This window comes from Tauraco erythrolophus, chromosome 7, assembly GCF_009769465.1.
Source record: "Tauraco erythrolophus isolate bTauEry1 chromosome 7, bTauEry1.pri, whole genome shotgun sequence".
Classification (NCBI taxonomy): domain Eukaryota; kingdom Metazoa; phylum Chordata; class Aves; order Musophagiformes; family Musophagidae; genus Tauraco; species Tauraco erythrolophus.
The window spans coordinates 61,536,826-61,560,337 of record NC_141471.1 but is presented as its reverse complement, the minus strand read 5'-3'; positions in this window follow the sequence as shown (position 1 = coordinate 61,560,337).

Sequence of the window (23,512 nt, the reverse complement as noted above, 5' to 3'; positions counted from 1 at the left end):
AACAGGCGCAGCTCTGCCCGTGAGCCGCCCAAACTGGCCAGCTGTGCTCACAATGAAGCGTTACCATCTGCGATCATCGGAGGAGAGGAGTCCTCGCTGAAGGCTGTAAATAAAAGGAGAAGAACGTAGTGGCTTTGGGCCTTCTGCCCAAGCAGATAAACCTTGACCGCTGTTGCGCCTTTGCTTTCTCAAGAAGCCCCAAGTGCCGTTTCTGATCGGAGAAGAAAGAAGTCCTCTGCTGTGACCCTCATCACCGGCTGTGGCTGCTCCAAGCTGGAGCTCACACCACAGACCAGCAGAGCCAGGACAGAACCCGCAGCGTTGCTCCCTGCCACGTGCAATCCCTCGCGCTGTCGTCCACCCCATCCTACACGTTTTCTCCTCCACTGCTGATTTATGAAGGCTTTTCATTAGTCACACCCTGTTTCCCAGCACCGGTGTTCTGCGAGGAGACCTCTGCATGCAAGTAGGTGTTGAAAAGGCGAGAGGGAGCAGGAAGGTAATAAGTAACTGGGTGATGGTTAATTCAACTGGCCTTCCAGGAGCTAAGAGACAAGAAATCTCACACGCTCTAAGGAGAAGTCACTCCTCAGGAAATCCTTATGGATTATTGTTCCTATGGAGCAGGAAAACGAGCCTCTCACAATAGAAAATATCTTCCCATCAGCAGCATTAGAAAATGATAAAGCAACCAAACTGTGGCAGAGTGAGTCATCACTCAACAATTTTTCTTCAGCGCTTTCCCAGTGATAGCTAGCAAAGGTCGTGGGTTGCTAAGCCAGAGTTTGGAGACTCTAAGATGGGAAGGGCCATCAGGAAGCCCTGATGATAACAAAGATGCTGACTTCTACATTTCAGTCAAGCTCAGAAGTAGAGTGTCAGGGGGAAGATCCATCTTCCTTGTTCTAAATTAAAGACTTGCGTTTTAGCAGATCTGAGGGAAGTGTTGTGGTTGCTATGGATAAAATATATGTAAGGTCCAAAACTCAGAATTCACTCTTTTAGTAGATGGACAGCAAAAAAGAACTTAAAAGAGTGTAGTGCTATCACATCCCCTGCTGAGACATCCAATTCAGGGTTAGCTCCAGATTATGATACAGAAAGTGGCTTTGACTGCAGTGTTCCCCTGCCTGTTGTGATAACCTGACCCTAACGTCCTTCCAGTCCACCGAAGTGACTAATCTGCAGAAGGTCTTCAAGCCATCATTCAGCTCCCTCTTCATTTTCTGTTTGAACTATCCCAGTAATTAATTTACCACCTGTACATCTGTGATAGTGGGAGGAATTCGTTCAAAAAAGAAAGGAAAATCACTGCTTTCTGCTTCATTTATCTTAAAGCTGAAGTCCTACAGAGGTGTCATATTCCCTTCCTTCCTGCAGATGTAGGCTTGTCTAAAATAGCCACCCTCCCCTGGCATTCAGTTATCTCTGGTGTAGCACCATCGCCTGTAGCAACACAGAGAACAATTAAGATAAGACATCCGTGTTTTATCACTGTGCAGTCTAACCTTACTTAAAGCGAGTTTGGTTGATGTAGTAACAAAAAAAAAGAACCCCAATGCCTCGCAGTACCTCTCCTGCCATCGCTACCGACAATCCAGCCACAAAGGAAGTCCCAACATTGGAAGACATTATGGTGGAAAGTCTGGTGGAGACCCAGGTTTTGGCATTACATTGAGGCAGCAGATATAAGGAGTGGGAAAAAAATGGAACTGGATTTCATGTCCATTGTGTTCTTGTCCTTCTGCGATATACCTGTGAAAACTTATAGAAAAGTGCTCAGGTATTGTTAATCAGCCACTAATGACCTCTTGCGCTCTAGGGAATTTACAGCTTTCACAGAGGTCTCTCTGGCTCTTTTTTTCAAGATTACAGGGAGATTGTTTCATTTCTATGTTCCACGGTGGGTTGATTCACTGTGATTTCTCCTTGCAAGGGTAGGGCGACAGGCTGTGCTCGGGTAGAGCTTCCATCCTGAGAATGTCCAGACGTGCCCCATACCCCTAATGAGATTATTTTTACTCTGTCTTAAGGGTATTTTAGGTCTTCAGAGAAACTAGGTTTTAGCTGCATACCTTACAGGCATATAACAAAGACAACGTCAGCTGCACACAGTACTGCCTAAAGAATTTCAGAAATATGTAATGCATGATAAACAGAAAGATGTGCTCGGGGTTTCGATCATCTTTCTTCTTAGGGAGGTATTTCAGGACTTCGACTAAATGCACGTCTTACATTAGAGAAGCTTAGCAGGCTCAGAATATGTATATCCCCATTTCCCTTCAGCCTGTGGAGCTGCATTACTACCAAAGCTGAGTAAAGTATCTTTATTGAGTCAGTGTAAACAGTTCCTACTCAGCTCTGGGTCCTGCAATCACACTACTGACTGGTTTTTTTGTTGGTTGAGGTTTTTTTGTTTGGCTTTTTTTTTTTCTTTTTCCCCTGCAGCTTTTTTCTTTTTCGGAAATACGAACCTTCTCATGCCTGTTGATTTCACCATTCAGGAATTTAATTCAGCAGTCACCTTAAAAGGCCATTCATTTAGACTTTAGGGAGGAGTGCAGTTGCTTCCTTTGCAAAATGTGATGTCAAGGCTTACATTTTTTTCCCCCCTCCATTCATTTTAAAGTAGGAAATGCAGAAAGAGGAGGGCCTGTAGGACAACACAGTGCACATTTGTGCGATCACCTAAACGAGCAGAGCTGAGACTCACAAGCAATAAGTTTCTTACTGAACGTGAGTACGCCGGATGCTCTTTCGGAGGGTCACAGGTACGGAAAAAGGCATAACATATTTCGGCAGGGTGTTGATTCAAGCTTCTTAATTATCCACCCAAAGAGATCAAAGAGCAAAGAGAAGTCAGATGAAAGCAAGGTGCTGGCGTGGCTGTAATTCCTCTCCTAACTATCTGGTTCCCAGGTTACAATGATGTCAGGCTGTATCTGTCACAATTAACATGGGGAGGGGGAGGATAAACAAAAGCCTGTTTACTGTAGGTGTTGCCAGAACAGTTTTTGTATAGATTTCTCCAAATGAAATCAGTTATTGTAGGTGAGCCTGGTGGCTCCGGGTGTTATTAAAGCTGTCTGCACGTCTCGTTACAAAACCCTGTTTCCAGCTGGTTATAACCTCGTCCTGAGTTCAGTTCCGAGAATTGAGCCATTCCGAGATGTCCGTGTAGGTACACGTGTAGGTACACGTGGCTGTACTCCTCGGATGCAGGGTAAAAGTGAAATGTATATCTCGCTCAGGTCAAAGGATTTTGGCGTGAGGATTTGGCCTTTGCCGTGGGGAGCTGCGGGAGGAGGAGGGAGAAGTGGTTTTCCTGAAAGGGCTCTCTCTTCCACGCTCCTTCAGCAAATCCAGCCACGCTTCGCTCCGGCAGAGAGGGGCCTTTGAAAGTTTGCAGCTCACGTGAGCTCAACAAAAACCTTCGCAATTTTAGCAGCTGACCTTCCCCAATGATTTTGTCGGCCATGAGCACACCGCAGTCCAAATTTAAGATTTTTTTTTTTCTCCCCCTTGTACAGTTGTTCTAAGCCCCTGTGGCAGGTCACGCCTAAGGATGGGGGGCACTGGCTGGTGTCCAGCCAGCCTCGCTGGGCTGGCACTGGGCAGGAAAGGGGAAGCTGCTGGGAACAAGGACCCTCAGAGAATGGAAACTGGATTTAACTGGAGTTAACAGGAGGAAGGGTGAGAGGTTTAAACTCCCAGGTGAGATGGGGGAGAGTGCTGGTGCTGAAGCAAACTGCAAGGCAAAAGTCAGAAGGGAGCTGGGAAGGTGGCATCACATCTAGGGCACCCAGGAAGTGCCCACCAGCAGAGCTGAACCCTCCTGAGGTGGCACAGGAGAAAGGGAGAAAGGGAGAAAGGCATTGGGGATGGCAATCATAGAGTCATAGAACAGTTTGGGTTGGAAGGGACCTCAAAGATCATCCAGTTCCAACCCCCCCTACAATGGGCAGGGACACCCTCCCCTACACCAGGTTGTCCAAAGCCTCATCCAACCTGGCCTTGAACACTTCCAGGGATGGGGCATCCACAACTTCTCTGGGCAACCTGTTCCACTGCCTCACCACCCTCAGTGTAAAAAATTCATTCCAATGCCGAGACAGGGAGGAGATGACGGTGCTGGTCCAGGCACCGAGCTGCACGTGGGTCCGCACCTGCCGTCTGCCATCCCTTATCTGGGATTTGCTAGGGCCTGGGATTTGCTGAGCAAGAAGATTAGGACCGGGTGGGAAGTTTGTAAAGCCGAGGTGAGGACTGGCTCAATCACAAGTATAGGACTTAAAGCTGAGGGCAAGGAGAAGATGTGGTGTGGATAAATGGCCTCTGGGGTTTAAATGCTGCCTTGGACAATGTCCCTCTGCTCCAGAATTCCTTGCACACCGGGCAAACTTTGCATATGGTTACCTGGCAGCTACCTCCTCATTTCCCTGAGGATCAACATGATGCCTGATGTGAGAAAGTGCTGAGTGTTCAGAGCTGTGGCTAAAGTCAATGGGGGCTATGTTTTTAGTGTATACAAAAAAAAAAAAAAAGTCAAGTGCTTAGAAGGATCACATTGTAATATCTCACATTGGATGCCAAAATTAAGTTATATTTTTCCCCCCATTTTTCATCCACTCACTTCAGAGTTTTAAAAAAACCCCACCCATTGATATTTGTGAAGTAGTCAGATTTTATAATGTTAAATGCCACTAAATAAGTGCCTTGGGGAACAAACAATTCTTCCTTCAGAGCAAAATAAAAGAATACAGCACAGTAAAGTCTGAAGCTCCATTAAACGACCAGGAGAACACAACTCATTGAACAGTTGCTTATTACACCACCAGCTCTTATTCTGTGTACTGGCTGAAACACAGCTACTCTTGAAAAAATAGTTACGTATCATGCTACTAGGAGATGAGTCATCCATGGAAGTACTAACTGGAAAAATACCATCCATTTCTTTTCATGTAATATTAATAGTGTAAAAGCAGTGGTTTTGAGCTTTCTTCACCTGTAGATCCCTATAAACTTTCCAGGAGAGATGCAGACCCTTGGATAGGGACAAGACAACAGCTTGTTCCTTGGTTACATCTTCTGCAGCCCTTGGAAGCCATCTGTGGATGGCTAGGAGTCTGTAGACCACATGTTGTAAACCACTGTCTCTGACTGCATAGCTCACAAAGGCAAAAAAATCCCTGTTCAATCAAGAATTATTTTCTCTGTCTTTCCAGTAACACGCTCCTGTGTAATAAGAAAGTAGGAAACATTCATTGCCCTTGCTGCCAGCAATAATCTCAAAAGCAGGGGATGAATTTGTTTCGACTTTGCCTCCTTTTTTCCTTTATTTGTTGTCTCTCCCTCGATCGCACTGCCATATCCTTTGCCAACCGCATCCTGGGCTGCATCAAGAGAAGCGTGGCCAGCAGGTCGAGAGAGGTGATTCTTCCCCTCTACTCTGCCCTCGTGAGACCTCACCTGGAGTACTGCGTCCAGTTCTGGAGCCCCCAACATAAGAAGGACATGGACCAGTTGGAGAGGGTCCAGAGGAGGGCCACGAAGATGATAAGAGGGCTGGAGCACCTTTCCCATGAGGACAGGCTGAAAGAGTTGGGGCTGTTCAGCCTGGAGAAGAGGAGGCTCCGGGGTGACCTTATAGCGGTCTTCCAGTACCTCAAGGGGGCCTACAAGAAAGATGAGGAGAAGCTGTTCAGGAGGGCCTGTTGTGATAGGGCAAGGGGTAATGGTTTTAAAATAGAGGGAGGTAGATTCAGATTGGATATTAGGAAAAAATTTTTTGCCATGAGAGCTGTAGAACACTGGAACAGGTTGCCCAGAGAGGTGGTGGATGCTCCATCCCTGGAGATGTTCAAGGCCAGGTTGGACGAGGCCCTGAGCAACCTGATCTAGTTGGAGATATCCCTGTTCCTTGCAGGGGGGTTGGACTAGATGACCTTTGAAGGTCCCTTCCAGCCCTAACCATTCTATGATTCTATGATTCTATGATTCTATATCTTGCATTTCTCTTGCTGACCATCATTCTTGTACCCCCAGCACACTAGCTCACCTCTCCCAATTTGGCCCAGCTCCTAACACGCACCCGGTAGGGCTGCAATCCCGTTTCAAGGCTCACGGAATCAAATGTTTCCATTCCATTGCAAATTGAGAATGTTATTTGATCCCGCACAAACAAACATTATGAAGGTGTTTCCCCTCGGAGTTTGGGAACTCCTGTCACTGATGCGCAAGGATCTGTAATTACAGCAATATTCCCTTCCATCCACCACAGCTGTCTCCGGCAATGTTCCCCCTCATTAGAAAACCATCCTATAATTTAAGATTAGGACTGGAACATCAAGCAGTAATTGCCCCTTTCTGTTTGAGCCTTTGCAGAATTTACGTTGTCAACTCTTCCCACCCCTCGGCAGTAGGTCTTTACTTGAACTTCCTTTCGCCTGGCCTCCTTTGCATCAGCAGTTCCCCCAGTTCACATGGGGGAAGAACTGGGTGTAGAGAGCGTTTGCTTCAGGGAATTTTTTCTCATCACCTGACATTCAGCTTTTTGCTACGCTGGTGAGCCATGTTGCTTTCCCATGAAGTTATTCTGGCTGCGAAAATTATGGAAGAAGAATTGAAAGCGATGGGAAGCGATAGGAGTGATAGGTTTATTCGGTTCCTCGTTCTGGATATCTGCTCTTTTCTGGAGTATGGAACAAGGCACATATATCTTTATTCATTATCCTTTAAAAGGACACATCTTTTAAAATTTTGTTAGTTCTATCTATATGATATATGAGAGACCTTCCTGAGCTCAGAATATGTCACTACTGCCTCTGTATGACAACCTTAGTAATAGGTGCTGGGCTGGTGGCCAAGGATGTAGCTCCCTGCTCCCTTATTTCTGCTTTTTTTGCACTTCCAAGCCCTGAGCCCTGGCTGCTCTCCTCTGACAAACCCTGTCTTTGCTAGCAGAATTCTAACAACACATAGATAATTTAAATTTGCCAGCAAGCTCCTTTTAGCTATTTATTTTAATTTCAATTTGTAAAACATATAAAAGTACGTATTCTGGGCTGTGAGCATAGTTTACAAAAAGCAGACCGACCCCTAACAGCTTTAGCAAACCACTGGCTTTTTCCCACATGCCAGGGCTCTTCGTCAGATATTTCAAGAAGAGCAAAGTGGACAGGGAGGGCTGGGTGTGGGTGGGCTTGGGACAGAGGTCTAACACGTGTGAGCAGCCCCAGAGTGCTGAAGCTGTTTGTTTCTCCATTCCTTCTGCCTCTTGCCTCGGTGTCTGCACGGCAGACGTGTGTGCACGATACACCTGTGCGTACATAGGGCATGTTTTCCTCCAGGTGCGTGTGTAACATTCACATATTGGGAATTATGGATCATGTATTAGCTATTCCTGAAGTTTCTGTTCCAGCTTTTCCCCCCCGCACCACCAACGTTAAGTCACTTCTGCTTTACAGCCAGCACACGACACAATGAAAAAGATAAATTTTGAAGTTCCGCGGATAATTTCTATCGCTTTCTTTCCAGTTACCCCCAGTTAGTGGGACTAAACATTTCCTCAGAAGACAAAACACTAAACTACTTTCCAGTATTTTCCTTGACTTTTTGGAGAGATTGACTTTTACAAAACGACCTGCTGCTTCATGGGAAGAAGAAAATTCCATCCTCAAAAGTGCTTCTGAAAAATCAAGCCTTTCTTTTTAGAGAAACTCGTGCAGTTTCCATTTGCTGCCTTTCTTCATGTGTTGCCAACGAGTGGGGATGGCCCGAGCCTGACTTTTCCTTCCTCATTATATTTGGTGCGTGTTTGCTTCCCTCGTGGGCTGTGTTTTGAATGTGTTTGTTTAGTTTCTCACTGTTTGCCATACTGACTTCTTTATTCTTTCCCTTCTGAGTTTGCTGCGTATTTTACTTCTGTCTTGCATCTGCAGTCTGCTTTGCTTTGCTCAGCTGGGCTTAGCATCCTGATTGTATGAGGATGTGCCTTTTTTTGTCATTTTTAACCTCTTGAGGGTTAGTGCTCTGTTGAAGAGAGAGACTACAGAGGGGAAGTCCAAAAATTAAAACCCTAAAAAGAAATCCTACATACAGCAAAAAGAAAATTTAAGAGCCAAAAAAAAAAGAGTATATGCAAAACTAAAATGAATAAAACAGGCACAGGATTTAAAAACCTGCGTCATTTTTTTCCCACAGACATAATCCAGATGTTACTCAGTAAAAGAATCATGTTTATGTATAAAAGAATTGTATTCATTGCGTTGTGTGATTTTTTGAGTTCAAGAAAAACACGAAACCCTGGGTCCAGTGATGCACCTTTCACGGGAATCCACAGCTTTCTTGGTGAGGTTCACGGCCATCGTGCAACACGATCCTCTTATCTCTGGTAAAAGTCTCCAAGGGTTATCAGCAGCTTTTGACACAAATGAACTTAAGATTGGGCTACTTTTCCACAGAAGCTATCTGGGATCAGTGGAGTCATTCTAAAGATGAAAACTATCTGTTGTCCCTGCAGAAATATCTGAGAGGGTCGTATCGGTTATCTTCCTTGCTTCACATCCCCTCGTGGAAAGCCCGTTGTCAATATTTGTGTCAATGGGGTGTCACTAGATGAGATACCTCAGATTTTTAAAATGAACGGTTGTATGTATCTCATAATCTGTACTGAACATGACAATCATCCAACTATAGCCAAGCCTGGGAATAGCAAATGTCAGAAGGAGAAAAGATGCTAACTCAAAATAAGTTTGAGGAAAAGATGAGTAGGGCTGACAGATGGTACAGCACTTTAAGGAAATCACGACTTTCCCCTCCTTCCGTCAGTTGCTAAGGAGAGATTATATATGAGAGAGTATCAAGAATACCAGCATTCAGGTTGTACTTAATTCTGACCAGTGTCTGAACACCCATGAAGCCATCTTACACTCCTTCCATCTTCATCCAACCTGCTTCTTGAGACTGTGGCATTCATCCCTGTGACTCTCTGTTTCTAAGATGGAAGATGGGAATGCTCTATCTTTTAAACTGACCAGAAAGCTGCACCGATGCGTTGACCAGTCTACCATGCAGTTATGCACCTCTTGAGCTGCAAAGGCAAACGGGAACGTGTCAGAACACATCTCCCTGCAGCAGAGTGACTCCACATTCAGTAGCTGCTTTAAACCAGAACAATGATCTTTCTCTTTTCGGCTTTACATGGGATAGGGTTCAACCCCATTAATGACTGTGTTTCCCTCCCTACCACTCCAAGGATACTCGCTGAGAGGGGATGACGTAATCGTCATGACTGAAATGAAACTCAGCTCAGTTGAGGAGACAGAGTGTGAAGATCACACATTTGCTGCAGAAATTCATCTGACGAAGAAAAAAAAAAAGAAAAAAATGCAGATGATCATTGCTTGTTTTTTTTAAAAAAAAGATTGCAAGATGCATGTTGTTTACTCAAGGTTTAACTAGCTGAAGGGCAGAGCTCAACAAATTGTAGTGAATGAAGCTTCATTTGGCCGGTGACCAGTCACCAGTGGTGCTCCTCAGGGCTCAATTCCAGGGCCAGTCCTGTTCCATGTTTTTATCAATGATCTGGATCCAGGAGTTGAATGCACCATTAATAAGTTTGCTGAAGATATCAAACTAGGAGGTGCTGTTGACCTTCTTGAAGGGCAAGAGACCTTGCAGAGGGATCTGGATAGATGGGTCAAAGCTCAAAGCTGTGCCAGGAAAGGTTTAGACTGGACATTAGGAAGCATTTCTTTACTGAGAGGGTAGTCAAACCCTGGAAGAGGCTTCCTGGAGAGCTGGCCAATGCCCCAGGCCTGTCAGTGCTTAAGAGGCATTTGCACAATGCCCTTCACAACATGCTTTGACTCGGTCAGCCCGGAACAGGTCAGGCAGTTGGACTAGAGGATGACTGTAGGTCCCTTCCAACTGAAGTAGTCTATTCTATATTCCATTCTAAGCCTTCTTTCAATAGAATCAGTGATAAATTGCCTGCTAAATTGCCTCCCTTGTCTCCTACTTTAACTATATTATATCCACTAATTCCTCCAAAGACAAGAGCTATAGGAGAGACATTCCAGCTGAGGATGGACCAACACAATCCTCAGAGCTAGGTGAAGCCATATAACTTTCTCAGCCAGACTGCAATCTCCATAGTAAACCATTATAGCAGTAAAATGCAAGGAATTACAGCACCTAAATGGCATCTAAAGCACACCTATGGTGGTCTATGAATGATAACTGTGAAAGTGAATTACATAAACAGATTACAAAAGGGTAGGATGTAGAACTTGTACTTGTGGAACAGCTCCTGCAACAGGGCTTGAATTCTAGTGTAGCAGATTTTTTGGGAAAATGTAGTGGTAAAAGAAAGTTAATTTTAGTTTTGAGAGGATCTCTTGTGCAACAAGAACCTTCATGGGTGTGCAGAAGAGAGAGGTGCCATCACAACAATACAATGAACCAGATGTGCCCGAGCCGTGGTCAAATTATGATGTGGTCAAGAATTTTAAACATCACACTACACACTCTGTCTAAAGCATTTAGTGGCCAACACAAAACCTCTTCACTTGGTGAGAAGCCATGATGTATTTCTAAAGCAAGAAATATCACAGACAGAGCTGTCACCAGTGAAAAACAATTTGGACTCAAGTGAAAGAAATGATAAAAACCCACGATGGTAGGAAGCCATTATGGGACACTGGGGGAGGATGAGAAAGCAGAACAGGAAATGTTTATGTAGTTAAAGGAAGCCTGCAGAACAACTACAACAGGGACATCAGAATTTCAATCAGCCTGTCACTGAGGGGAATTGTAATTAGGAAATATCAAATAAGTGTGAAAAGCTGAAGACTTTACCTAGCCCCGAATTGTCTTCAGACAGTTTATGAATGTGAAGCTATAGGCAGAGAAGCACCGGCCTCCAAAATCTCACATCCTGGCTTTTATCTCCAACTCCAAAAGAGTGCAGGTCTGGAAGAATCAGTTTATTGACCTTCTGGGTTATATTACTAGCTCTATTTTCTCAGGCCTTCTGTACATGGCTGGGGGCTGGTATATTCACAGAGGATGTGGTTCGTTTAACTTCTGGGGATTGACTCTTGTGTTCATGGAGGGCATGAACTATAAATCGTTGGGAAGAGAACTTTGCAAGCTATGAGATGGTTAAGCGTCTATGATTTTTTACCACATGAGTTATTCTTAAATAAAGTTGGAATATACGATAGGCAACAACTAGTCAGTTTTGGGAATGACAATATATACTAACCAAAGTTTTGTTCCTTTGGCAGTTTAAAACAAAATCAGCACAAAGCCCATTCTCCTGCCAGCAGCACCACCTTGGCTTCTGTGAGGTTTAGATTCTCCACTGCAAAAGTGCAGTTAAGAACGTGAGGCCCTGGCAAAACTTCTCTGTGTTGCAGTTGTAAGAAAGAACAGTTAAGTGAAAAATTACTGGATGTTACCCAGGTGATGTTAAAGCATCAGATCTGGCAGTATTGGTCTCCCGACCATTCCCAGCTTCTGTTTGCCTTCTGCTCAGGCTCTGTGTGCCCGCTCCACCACTGCAGCCCTTCCTGTGCCAGGGGTTTCCACCTGGTCCTTCCAGTTGGCCACTCAAATGTCCTTGATGCTTGCCTTGTCCAAAACCAGTGTGTTCGGCCATGGGGCCAGCATAAAACCAGTGGAAGTCCCCTCTGATGCTGGACTTAAATAGACTCAAGGAAGATCATTTCATACTAACGGGACTGCAGCCAGGAAATAAGAAGAGTTGCAAGAGTAACCACTAAATATTTATGGGCGATAGTTCAAAGCATGTTCTTCTGAGAAGCTGAAGCTGTAAAATTTATTGCGTTAGACTTCGTTTTTGCAAAGATTCATCTGAACAAGCATCTGGTGCGTTCCAATTCGTAGCACACGTGACTGCTAGTGCATCGTTCTGCACAACAATAATCACTTCAAGATTATCCCTGATTTACTCAGTATTACCACTATAACCCAGATTATTCCTTGACATCTGCTAAAATGGATAACACACTTGTGTAGTATTTTATCTTTTCTGGTCTTTATTTGTTCTAGTGAAAGATGATCTAGCCTGATATTTCTCAAGACATAATTGTTGTGTCTGGAGTCATCCTTGTTTGTGTAACAGGGATAGCATTTGTGAGACTTGCAGGGGATTAGAATGAGCATTGATTTTATAAAGAGGCTGTGACTCACTAACGTTTTGATGAAACCATGGGAGAAAAGTGCAGACAGTTAATTCTGCTCTCCTCTGGTCCCATGTGTACGCTGGTCTCCAAAAGCTGTGCAGAGAGGTTTTCAAGAACAAACTCTAATCAAACCTTTTCCTAGGAAACTCTCGTTAGCAGCCTGCAGAAATGCCTCCTTTATTTTAATGAGCCTTTTCAGCAGTATCACACAACTGCCTTCATAATCTCAAAACTCTTGTTTAAATAGCTGTGACAATCAAGCCAATTATGTTCCCATGGACCAATTTTTAGTTATCTTTGGTCGGCTTCCTCTAAAAACATATTTGTGTCCCTTTGCTGTCAGCCGAAATATTTTTTTGGAATTCAGCACTATTTATCTCACTAATTACCCTTTAACTTGCTTTTGCTTATTTTTACAAATTTCCCTTTTTTTCCCCCTACTAGATTATTTATTTTTTTAAAAAAGCTTAGTACTTATTGTTTCTACTGACCTCTGGATCTCTGAGCTTATGAGGCTCTGGGATGTTTCCTATTTAAAATCCAAAAGGAGATATTTCAGTTTCCCTTTTCGTTTTGCTTTGGGTTTTTTTTTTTTTTTTGGCCCCAAATATTTTCTGCCAGCAGTTTCCTTTTATACAACTGCTTAATTTTGCTTCCCCAACTCATAGAAATCCAAGTTAAAACAGGAGTAGAGGAGATTCTTTTGGCAGCCCGCCTGCTGAACTCTAGAAACGCCACTTCACATAGTCCATGCTTCGGATGGTTGAGTGAGTTCCAGAGAATATAGCTGGGAAGACAAACCTGTGAAGCCCGAGGAGAGGGGAAGCCGTCTTCTAAATCACTTCATCCTGATCATCACATCTCTGTTTTATTCCGAGTGCTTCATCTTGGCAAAGTAATTCATTCTCTTTGCCGCTTCGTTTGTCGGTCACTGGGATAACTCAGCCGGCGGGCGCTGGTGGTGCTGGTGAATTTTGTGACACCAACACTCATTTACTAACAAGCACATTAAGATATGGCATGCAGACAACTAGATAGTTATTAGATAGTGATGCCTTTAGACCTGTGCTTACCTGAATGCCCTTTAAGACAGGAATCTGGCTGGGAAAGGCTCTGCTGTCACTTCATGCTCATCTCCCAAAGAAGAAGATCCTAATTATACAACTGAGAAGTCCTAAAAGGATTTTAGTCTTTCCTAAGTGAAATCAAACAGCAAGTTTACACTTGATCTTTGGATGGAAAATGTTAAAATTCACTGTAGGTTCCCAGACGTCTGCCTCCCAACTGTTTTTAAAATCTAGGTCATTATATATAGGTGGCATCAGACAAGTCTCCGTGGAAGTCTCAGAATATTTAAAACAGCAAAATGGGCCAGCTTTCTTTAAAGCTTGTAACCATCTAACACAAGTTTTTCCTAAGTGCACAGTCCAAAAGAGGTTAAATATCTCTCTTGACCCCTCATTGAGTGTGAATGTTTAACGTTCCGTGTTCTCATGGCTCTGTAAGACAGCATTCTCTAGGTAAATTCCCCTGCTATTTCAATCTCTTTGCAGTTTTTTGGCCATCCAGTATGAAACCAGCAGCAATATAGATCCTACCTTGTTCCAGACCTGGGTGGTTCATTTCCACATGCTGTACAGTCATTCCTTGACTGTGGGCATTTTCCACGAGCTGAAACATTTGATGTGGCTCAGCTACTACCGCTTCTTTGCTTTCGTTATGATTACTCTCCTCATTATATTGGCCCAGACTAGGAGCGAACCAGTGCTTCCAAAAGGTGTCCTGCTCCCTGTGTGCAATTTTACACATGCTTGCGGACAATTTTCAGGCTAGCAAGCAGCACGCATTACTCTCAGCCGTGGCATAGCAAAGGCACAGGGTAGGGCAGTGCTGGAGAGGGCTACTGGATGGATGCTGCTGGGAAGCAGCAAAGGGATTGACTGGGAGAGATGGTTGCCAAGGCTGACTACCATCGGTAGGGAAGCAGAGAGATATCAGACCCATGATTTCAGTGGCAGAAGGATGCTGGATGGGTAAGACGATGCTGGGTGAGGAAGGCAGGGGATACTCTGGCTCTTGGACTTTCTACAGGTAGAAGCTACTTTACCTGCGGAGCAAAATTTTGGAGGGGATCCTGTAACTGGCTACAGATGTGTCAGCTTGGGAAGCTTTATCCTGGTTCCCTGGATCAGGTCCACTGCTTAGGGACATAATTCTTTTACAGACAGGACGTGATTCCGTGCCTCAGGAATAGAGCCAGCGGGCCCCTAGCAGCCCCAGGACAGAAGTACAAGCCAAAAGCCTGCCACATTTTCCCACTGGCAGCCTGAGTGCCTGAGAACCCAGCTGAGAGCCAGGCCAGCGTGAGAAGGTCCCCGCTAGCCTAAGTGAAATGCATGACACTTGGCAGCTCCGTTGCTCGATGGGCTATTGAAATCCAGAAAAACATTCCCGGTGCTTTCAGAGGACTGAGGATGCTGCCTACAGGTTGCTTTCCTTGTGTCGTGACAGCGCTCCAAGAACTCAGATAATATCACCACCTTCTGAACATAAACCCACCTGTGTCTGAAAGTGTTTACTTTTTTTTATTCCTGAGCTTTTTACGTCTGCTGCTTAGTTTCCTGTACATGCCCACGACTGCCAAGGAATAAACTTGTCTCTGTTTTCATTTCTTTCCATTGCAGGCAATGCAATCTCCTTGTGCCTGTTGCAAATTCCTCCACCACTGAGCTCTTCTGGCATCACGCTGACTTGTGTTTTTAGGGCAGAGGGGAAGAGGGTTTTGTGTGGTCATTTAATGCATGAGAAAACTCATTAATAGATTTTCTGGGTAACTGAAATGTTTTTATGTGCAGAATAGAGAGAGCCTAACACTGCAAGCTTCCTCCTGATGCCCTGGCAGTCTCCTGCAATTCCAATTTGGTGTGACTCTTTTTTTGGAAGGAAAGAGTAGCTTGAGCTCTTTGCTTATTCATTCTCATTGCTGGGGCTAATCAATGAAGCAATTGTATTTTTTGGTGATGCGAGCGTCGGCGTGTTTTAAACCGACAGGAAACCATTCACACCTACCATCGCTGGGCCACCAGGTGAGAATGAGAAGGGACCAGGACAGTGACTATGAATATGGACCAGATCTGAGCCCACAACGCAGCTGAAGAAACTCACAGCCCACTTTTAAACAGTTGAAATAGCCCATTCCTCCGGAGTGGCTTATTTGTGATTTTGCATCCTGTTGCTGTGAAATTCAGGTGATGTCAAGATGTCAAGAGTGGATGATAATTACTTCAGCAACAGATAGACTGCTCGACCAGAGCGTTAGAAAGATTTTGTGCAACTAACAAATAATTACATAAAAATAAATCGAGGAGCAGTATCGTGTGCAAATTGAACCATTTTAAAACAACAAAGTGCAAAGGTCTGCATGCACTGTCAGTGGCTCCTTGTGTCCCCGGGGAAAGGCGCTCTCTTTCTTGGCCGTGGAAATGCAATTTTCTTCCCTGCAGACACCTAGAAGCAACACAGCCATCTACTGACGGACGAGGTTAACCACAGTGTGCTTATGTGCTCGTCATTTAACTCCCTATTTCCATCCCAAAACTGTGGCCCGTGGAAAACTGGTTTTCAGCAGAAGCTAATTACTGAAGCACACAATGAGCAGCTGATTAGTAACTCGCTGACTCTCCTTATTACTCATTGCTTTGACATCTGGTTAGGTAGCTGTGTGTATAAGCACTCCAAGCGTGTGCCATATATTTTCCCAAGTGTCAGATGGCATCGTATCTTCCAGTTGACATCCGAGGGCTCCATTCCCATTTCTCTGCTGCTGTGTGGGGCTAAGAGAAAGTCATAATCCAATACATTTCCACTGAAGAATGATTCAAGGCTCTCCGATGTCTGTGGATATCCCGTTCCCTTTTTGACACCTCACGTTGGTGTTTGCTGGACGCCGATCGCTTTGTAGAAGTCAAAGAAACATTCTGGACACCAACACAACGTCGACGAAGCAACCTGGCAGAATAAAGAGATGGGATAATAATAATTCCTTCGACTCAGGAATTATTCAGCATATTTTAATTGTGTTTAAGAGCTGTTCATAGGTTATGTGGTGATGCAGGTGTTTGAAAATGGAGCCTGACATGCAATACCCTGTGTGTTACGTGACTTGAGGGCCTGCATGTCCCCAAGACCATGGAATCTCGCAGGAAGTCCAGATTTTGCCACAAACCCTCATTAAAATAAACGAACAAAGAACATTTCAAGTTCATACAACTGTAATAAAAGATGTGAAAATGGAAATGGAATGAAAGTGGACGAAATACTGCTTTTAAAGACAGTTTTATTAGAGTAACACCTAGACATTGGATGGATGTCAAGAATTTCCCATTTACCAAAAGGCTTTCATGATCCTGAAAGGAAAATTAAGCGTTGGTTAATAATCACATAAGGCTCAGCAGGAACAGTGTCTGTGTCAGCAAACTGAAAAAAATACCTGGCATACTTGGAGCACGAGTAGCTGGCTGCACAGTCCAAAAGGCACTCAGGAAAACACAGTGAGGCAGCAGGCTCCGTGTAAACGGGAAAACAGCCTTAGGCTGTTATGAAATGGCTGCAGGGATGGAGACCAACCAGTGCAAGTGACTCTGCCCAATGAGCCTCATGACAGCTTATAGAATGTGGTTTTCACAAGTGGTGAATGAAGTCCCATGGCCCTACTCAGGTGTAGGAGGAGCTGTGTCACCTGTATAAGTGGTACATGTTCTGTAGGCAGAAGGTTGCTTGGAACTGTTGGAGCCAGTTGACCTACACCCACACGTACGCTCCCTTCCCTTGCTGGAACTGGAGCATCCAGATTTACACGACTAAGATTTCTCTTTGAAGTGTCACTATGAGGAAATTGGGCCTTTCTTCCTCCTGCAACCACTTCAGCACAGCTTGAATTAAATTTTAACTATGTTTAATCCCTATTGCTTACATAACAGACAGGCTGAAATCACCCTTTGCAAATTTGAGAACAACCAAAAGCCAAGGCGTGAAGAAGTACAGGGAAAATACCATTCCTAGGTTTTTTTATTGTATTTTGCTATTGTGAATGAGAGGATACTACAGATTCTCAGAACACGGTGTAAAGGTCCATGCATATGAGCAACAAGCATTTGAGACTTTAAACTGAGACTTGAGACTCTCTTTACAATATTCTAGAACTTGTGAAAACTTTAAATGAGTGTGACGTTTAATGGACAGAGATAAATATCATGCTGTTATAAAATCTTATAGCTACAAGAATAGCATTTTAGGCTGAGGTGGTTATATTTTCTGGAGTACAGATGTCAACATGATACCTAAAACAACAAAAAAGCATATAAAAGCATTTGGAAGCAAAATATTTGGAAGCATTTGGAAGCACAACCTAACCCACTTGTTTCCACTCAAAAATAAATTTGTGTCATCACAACAGACATGAGATAATGGCTCAGACAGAACAAAGTATAAATATACAAAACATATGGATTTCCAGAACAGTTGGATCTTGCTTCTGTAAATACTTATGCACGAGTGGACGCACTGAGTTCCCTGAGATTGTTCATGTGTTATTAGTTAGAGTCTGAGAGTCTCCAGTCATGTGCAGTGACATTTGCAAACCTGTAGGACTGGAACTTCAAAAATGATAAATGCTTCTGAAGAGCAATGCTCTCTCTTCTGCGGACTGGATAATACTTAGCGAGCATTTGGTCATTTCTATTATAAATCATAATAAACCTTATATGTAAAGCCACAAAGCAGAGACTGAGAAAAGATTAGACATTTCATAACCACTGGACTGGCAGTTTTAAAAGTCTTTCCTCTTCCCCCTCATGAAGGCACACTCTCCGCCTTGCACACTCTCCTGACAATTTGTGAATTATTTATGTGACTGTTTTCAACCTGTGCAGCACTGACACACAGGGAATATGGTAGCAGGGGAGAGAGAGAGATGCTCAGGGCAGTGCTGGGAGGGATACTGTCAGCGTGCAATGGCTACACCAGAGTTGCAAGCAAGCAGGAGCTGCCTCGCTATTTCCAAGCGTTTTCATCACTGCGCTCCCCCTACCCTATTCCCACCCAGACACGTCTGCCATAACCCCACTCCTAACTCCATCACTTGTGCCTCAGATGCCACTGGAAGAAGGCAGCGGTGCTGGGCCATGCCATGCCTGGAGCGTGGCGAAGAAGGCATGGAACTAGCAGCTCCTCACGCCATGTCCCGGAGCTGGGGAGGCACCTGGAGACAAACAGCACTGAGGTTGTTAGTGGAAGAGCAATCCTTTGGGTATTCACTGGGTATTCACTTATATATCTTAATTCTTTCTATGCGTGTCCTTTCTCGCCCTCACCTCCTACATTTTGTTCAGACAGAAAAACAGGAATTTGGCCTCATGGCTGGGATTTCTGGATAGCCAGTAACCTGACTGGATCTGCAGTGATGCAGATCCAATGATGGCTGTCCTGATAAATGGCCAGCGCACATACACAGATCAACTGTGCTTCCAGTGAATATAACTCTGAGGTACCTGGAGCATGTCACGCTTACGGCACAGGTGCTACTTATCCGAGTACGTGCCAGGAGATACCTGGATCCACGTTTCTGCCTGTGTTGTCCTGAGCTGAAGTTAGAGATGCTGGCACAAGCTTTAGGCAAGATAAGATAAAACACTTTTTAAATATCTGACAGAGCCCTTGTAATGTAAATCGGCAACCTATCAGGTTTCAGAAGAACTTTTCCTTTAAGCATGAAAAATTCTGGCTACCATCAAGTCGCTTGTTTTCCTTCCTAAGTTTTTAGTCCCGAACACAGTCAGAGGAAATTTTAGACTATAGGAAGGAGTGATCTTTCCAATGACAGTAAATTTTATATTCCTATTGATCCTGATGAGTCCATCACTGCTTCCTGGAGGTGGAAGGGATGGTACCCTTATAGGTAATCCCACAACTGAGCTTGTATATTATAGAGAATGAAACAAGCACCTGTTCAGATTGCACTTGGGTAGTTCTTAGGTGGCGGAGAAGTTACTGCATTCCCCCTGTAAGCCGTGCCCTTCCCTAACCAAATCCTCCATGCTACCCCCACACTGGGGCTTGGAAGTACCTTGAGGTAGTAATTTCCATGGACTAATGATACGCTATTGTAGAAAGAGCTAAGAAAAAGGGTCGCAATGGTTTTAACTTTGTTTCCTCTTCGTTTAATTAAATCTTGCTTTCTTCTCCAACAATAAGATACCCCTTAGGACTTCTTATTCCTAGGGTTATGGGACCCAGAATTCAGGGGCACCACGCACTGTGCCAGGCTGTAATCCACAACCGATGATGCTAATGGGGTGTCAACATGAATAAGGAATGCTGCAGATCGAAGCAGAAGCTGGATCACAGCACCCATCTCCTCAGTAGCCTCTTGTGAGCAATAAGGTCAAAGGCTTCTTGAAAGTTAAAAATCAATTATATTAGTAGATTTTCTTTTATTCACTGCCTCGCAAAAGAGGTCTTCCTTTGTAGCAATGCTGATTTGTCCTCAATTTTTCTTGGAGGTGACTTAGAATTATTTGAAATTTAAAAAGACAATGAATTTGCTAAATGGAAATTATATTTTTTACAAAAGAGAAATGCTCTTCTAAAAAAAAATCACGATGGTACCTGGTTTTGCTAGATTTCCCATGACCATTTTAGTAAGTTGTTTGAAATTAAATATTTGAAATTGTGTTTCTTTAGCCTTCTGCAACAAAACAATTTATAGGCATTTTAACGATGGTTTTGATAATTCTCATCATGTTTAAAGTGGATGAGGAATTATTGAAAAAACAGGTCTAATGTGAACCCATGCTAAGGAAGAATTAATAGCATACAAAAAAAAGATTCCAAATAAAACTCCATGCTAAATCTGTAAGCAAAAAGCCACTCCATACAACCATAGTCCATGTCTCTGATCAAATCAGAAATCTGATCTGAGCCTGCATAACACAGCAGTCTAGCTCCTCTATACTGCTCACCTAAAGCTTTTCTACCCCTGTAGCTGTTTAACCAGCATATTTCCTGTTTGATTTTCCTTGAAACAATAAGATATCATGCCATTCTCTTACCTGTATGTCTCTTTTGAAGCACCTCACATGTAGGAAGGAAAATTTATGGATAACTGCTACTTCTCTTCAGTCTTGAAGCTACCATCAGGGCAAAATTATTTGCAGATGAAGCACATTTTCATTTAACCATTTCAAGAAGTTATTCCTTATACATTTGTCCCCAACTGGATTACCACTGCTAGTAACACTGCACCCACTAATAGGTGTTTTCAGGATTTGTCAATAAAAACCATCTCCACCACCCCTGTCGGAAACCAGACATCTGGTCTTGCAGGGTTTTATTCCAGAAGTTACATGTTGAAACTGCATAGCCCAGCTGAAGTCATCGGAAGTCCAATTCCACGTTGCAGTCCCTCCACCAGTCACCTACCACTGCTGACTAGTGCAGCCTTAAATTGCCACACTCTTTACAGGTGATTTGCAAGCGAAGGCGAGTAGTTCCTTACTTCCCTTTCAGCCTGCTCCATTTGAATTCTCTGGTGGCTAGAAAGGAGAAAGCTTACTAGTTTTCTTATCAGTGGATACACTTGTAAGGTCTCTCTCTCTCTCAATAGCCCCTCAGTCCTTGAAACCTTCAGTATTGTAACATCTGAGACTGCCCCCCTTGTGAAGTTTGATGAGAATTGGCCACTGGGCTCTAAGGTTAGGGGAAGGATCAACTGGTACAAATAGAAAACATCAACATGTAAGTCCTGACAAACAACTGAGAAGCCCATTATGATGTTTAAATACATAGGCATTTCAGCTTGTTTGCCTACGGAAATATCAGGGCTGACAAATTGTGTGCCTCTTGTTGAAAGACGTGGTCAAACCTGTCTGTCACTGTTGCTAAAATGACAACGAACTGACTTCCAGAGCCGTTTTTGCTCATGGAAATCCATTATGGAAATTCCTATAGAACTGTTGGGAATTGGCAAAATTTCTAGTACGGAAGAGATGATATACACTGCCAGAGCAAGAAAACCCATGTGAACATGACCTTTCCGTTCATTTTCTTCAGAAATAAACCTCTCTGGCTTCATATATACAACTGAAAGAAGTACAAACAGCACAAACCCACTCTTTCCTCCTTGTACATCAAGTGTTCCAGATCATTAAATGAAACGTAAATTCTGTGATTTAGAACAGAAAATCCTAGCGGGGCTGAAATATTGATTTTCTCAAAGCCGTTTGAGAAATTTTCTCAAAGGAATGCAGGAATCTTTGTTATCATTTCATGGTCAGGCAGAGATTTTATTTAAAAAGTCTTGGAGAAAACTGATGTTTCTGAGCACACAGATTCTCAAGTTCTTTCTGGTTGTCATCCCACATATAGGTCAGTAATTTCACATGACCCCAGCTATTAGAATAAACAGCAGAAGAGGCTGAATTCGTTACGTACAACCCAGCTCGTAACTGCTATGGTTTTACTCAGAGTTACAACTCCTAGGCTGAGCCCCGCTGGTTTGTGCAGAGGAACGAAAGAAAAAGGTGAGCCAGAGTTTTCAGACAGCACTCTCACTAGCCTGTCAGGAAAAAAAAAAAAAAAAATTAAAAAATCAAGAAATGGAGAAGATATTTTACTGGCAATAAGCTAAGATTTGATTTATTCCAGCTTGAATAGATACCAGCATAGATTAATCATACAATGTATCGTCTGTGTCTAAGAACCTAGAGATGTAGGATCTTATATGCTCTGAATTTTCCCACGGGAAAGCCTAATGGCTTTAAAAGAAACCTCAACTTTCAAATCAGGTACCTGTTTTAGACACCTCAACAGGAAGAAGATGATCGCTCAGTCTTTCATAATATCGTAATGCGTGAATTTCATTCTTTAAAAAAAAATGCAGTTTTGGCATTCTTAAAGATGATTTGCCATAATTTTCCCTCTGAGCCACCAAGATGACACAGACAATACAAGTATGCAAAAAGATCACTTTGGTTTTGTCACGGGATGTTAAGTCAGGTAAGTATTGAGAATGATGACATCATTTCTTGCATGTTAAAATATCAAACGGCCTCTTGGTGCGGTACTTCATGAGACTTCACAATGTATATTCATAAAATGTTTTCTGGAACACGAATGAATGTCAAAGTATTTTTACTAGGTTTTCAGTCCTAAAATGGGATCATGGCAAGTGTAATTTTGACGCCTGAGGGACAGGGACCTGCTCACAGAGCTGGCACCAACGCACAGCTTCTGAAACGACACCACGGAAGAGATCTGGCAGTTCTCAGGCTGGGACCCCAGGGATTTCTCGGTCATCCCAAGCCCGGAGTTTTTTTAGTACCAAACGGGTGTGTTACAGAAATACTGTACGTATGTAGGCTGCCAAACTGTCAAACGATAGCATCGCAGCCATCCTAAATGGTAAAGTTTAAAATTTACCTTTTGCCTTGACTTTTGTGTATTAATCCTTGCAAGCGCTCATCCGGCTGATCCACTTCGGTGCATCGCCCTGTGTACAAATATTTGCCTAGTGCTTGGAAATTCTCTTCTATTCTGTTCTTGGAAATTCCTGGGAATTCCAAGTTACGTGCCCCGGTAATGACAGCATGTTCACAATTTCTAGTGCAAACAATTGTTCTTACATAAGAAGGAAGGCAGCTGGGAAACCGACCTGAGTATGTCAAATACGACATTTGAAGGTGTTGTCAAGGACCGGTGGCTTGCATTTACAATTTGATAAGCCATCTCAAGGACAACAGGTGCTGTAGGAACACAGAGGTCCCGTGCTCCACCTCGAACACGAGGTTTGTGAAGTGCTTTGCTTGAAGAGGAAAATAATTTGAAGTCAATAAACATAAAAATTAGTGCTTTTGCAAATTTTCACATTAGCTGTTGTTTGTATCCAGCTTCTTTTTGAAAGGAAGAATTAGGTCCTGGGTGCTAACGATATTCCTTCAGGCTCTTTTTATCTTTCCCTTCAGATGCTGGAGTTCTTTAGGGTCCTCTCTTTATTAGCAGACTTTTTGTGCTTCACTCCTTGCTCATACTGCAGAACTTAACAAAAGGTATGATTCTTTGGCGTTAAAGGGACACTATCTATTTGAAAAATCAAATCTGTCTGGAACTCTTGTGCCATCTATAGATACATACAGCATTCAGAGACTGAAGCAAATAAATAAAAGCACTGTTTCTTGTTTCTTTTCAAGAGACAATTTATTTTCATAAGCAATTTACCGAGATAACAAGGCCGACTTTTACAGCAG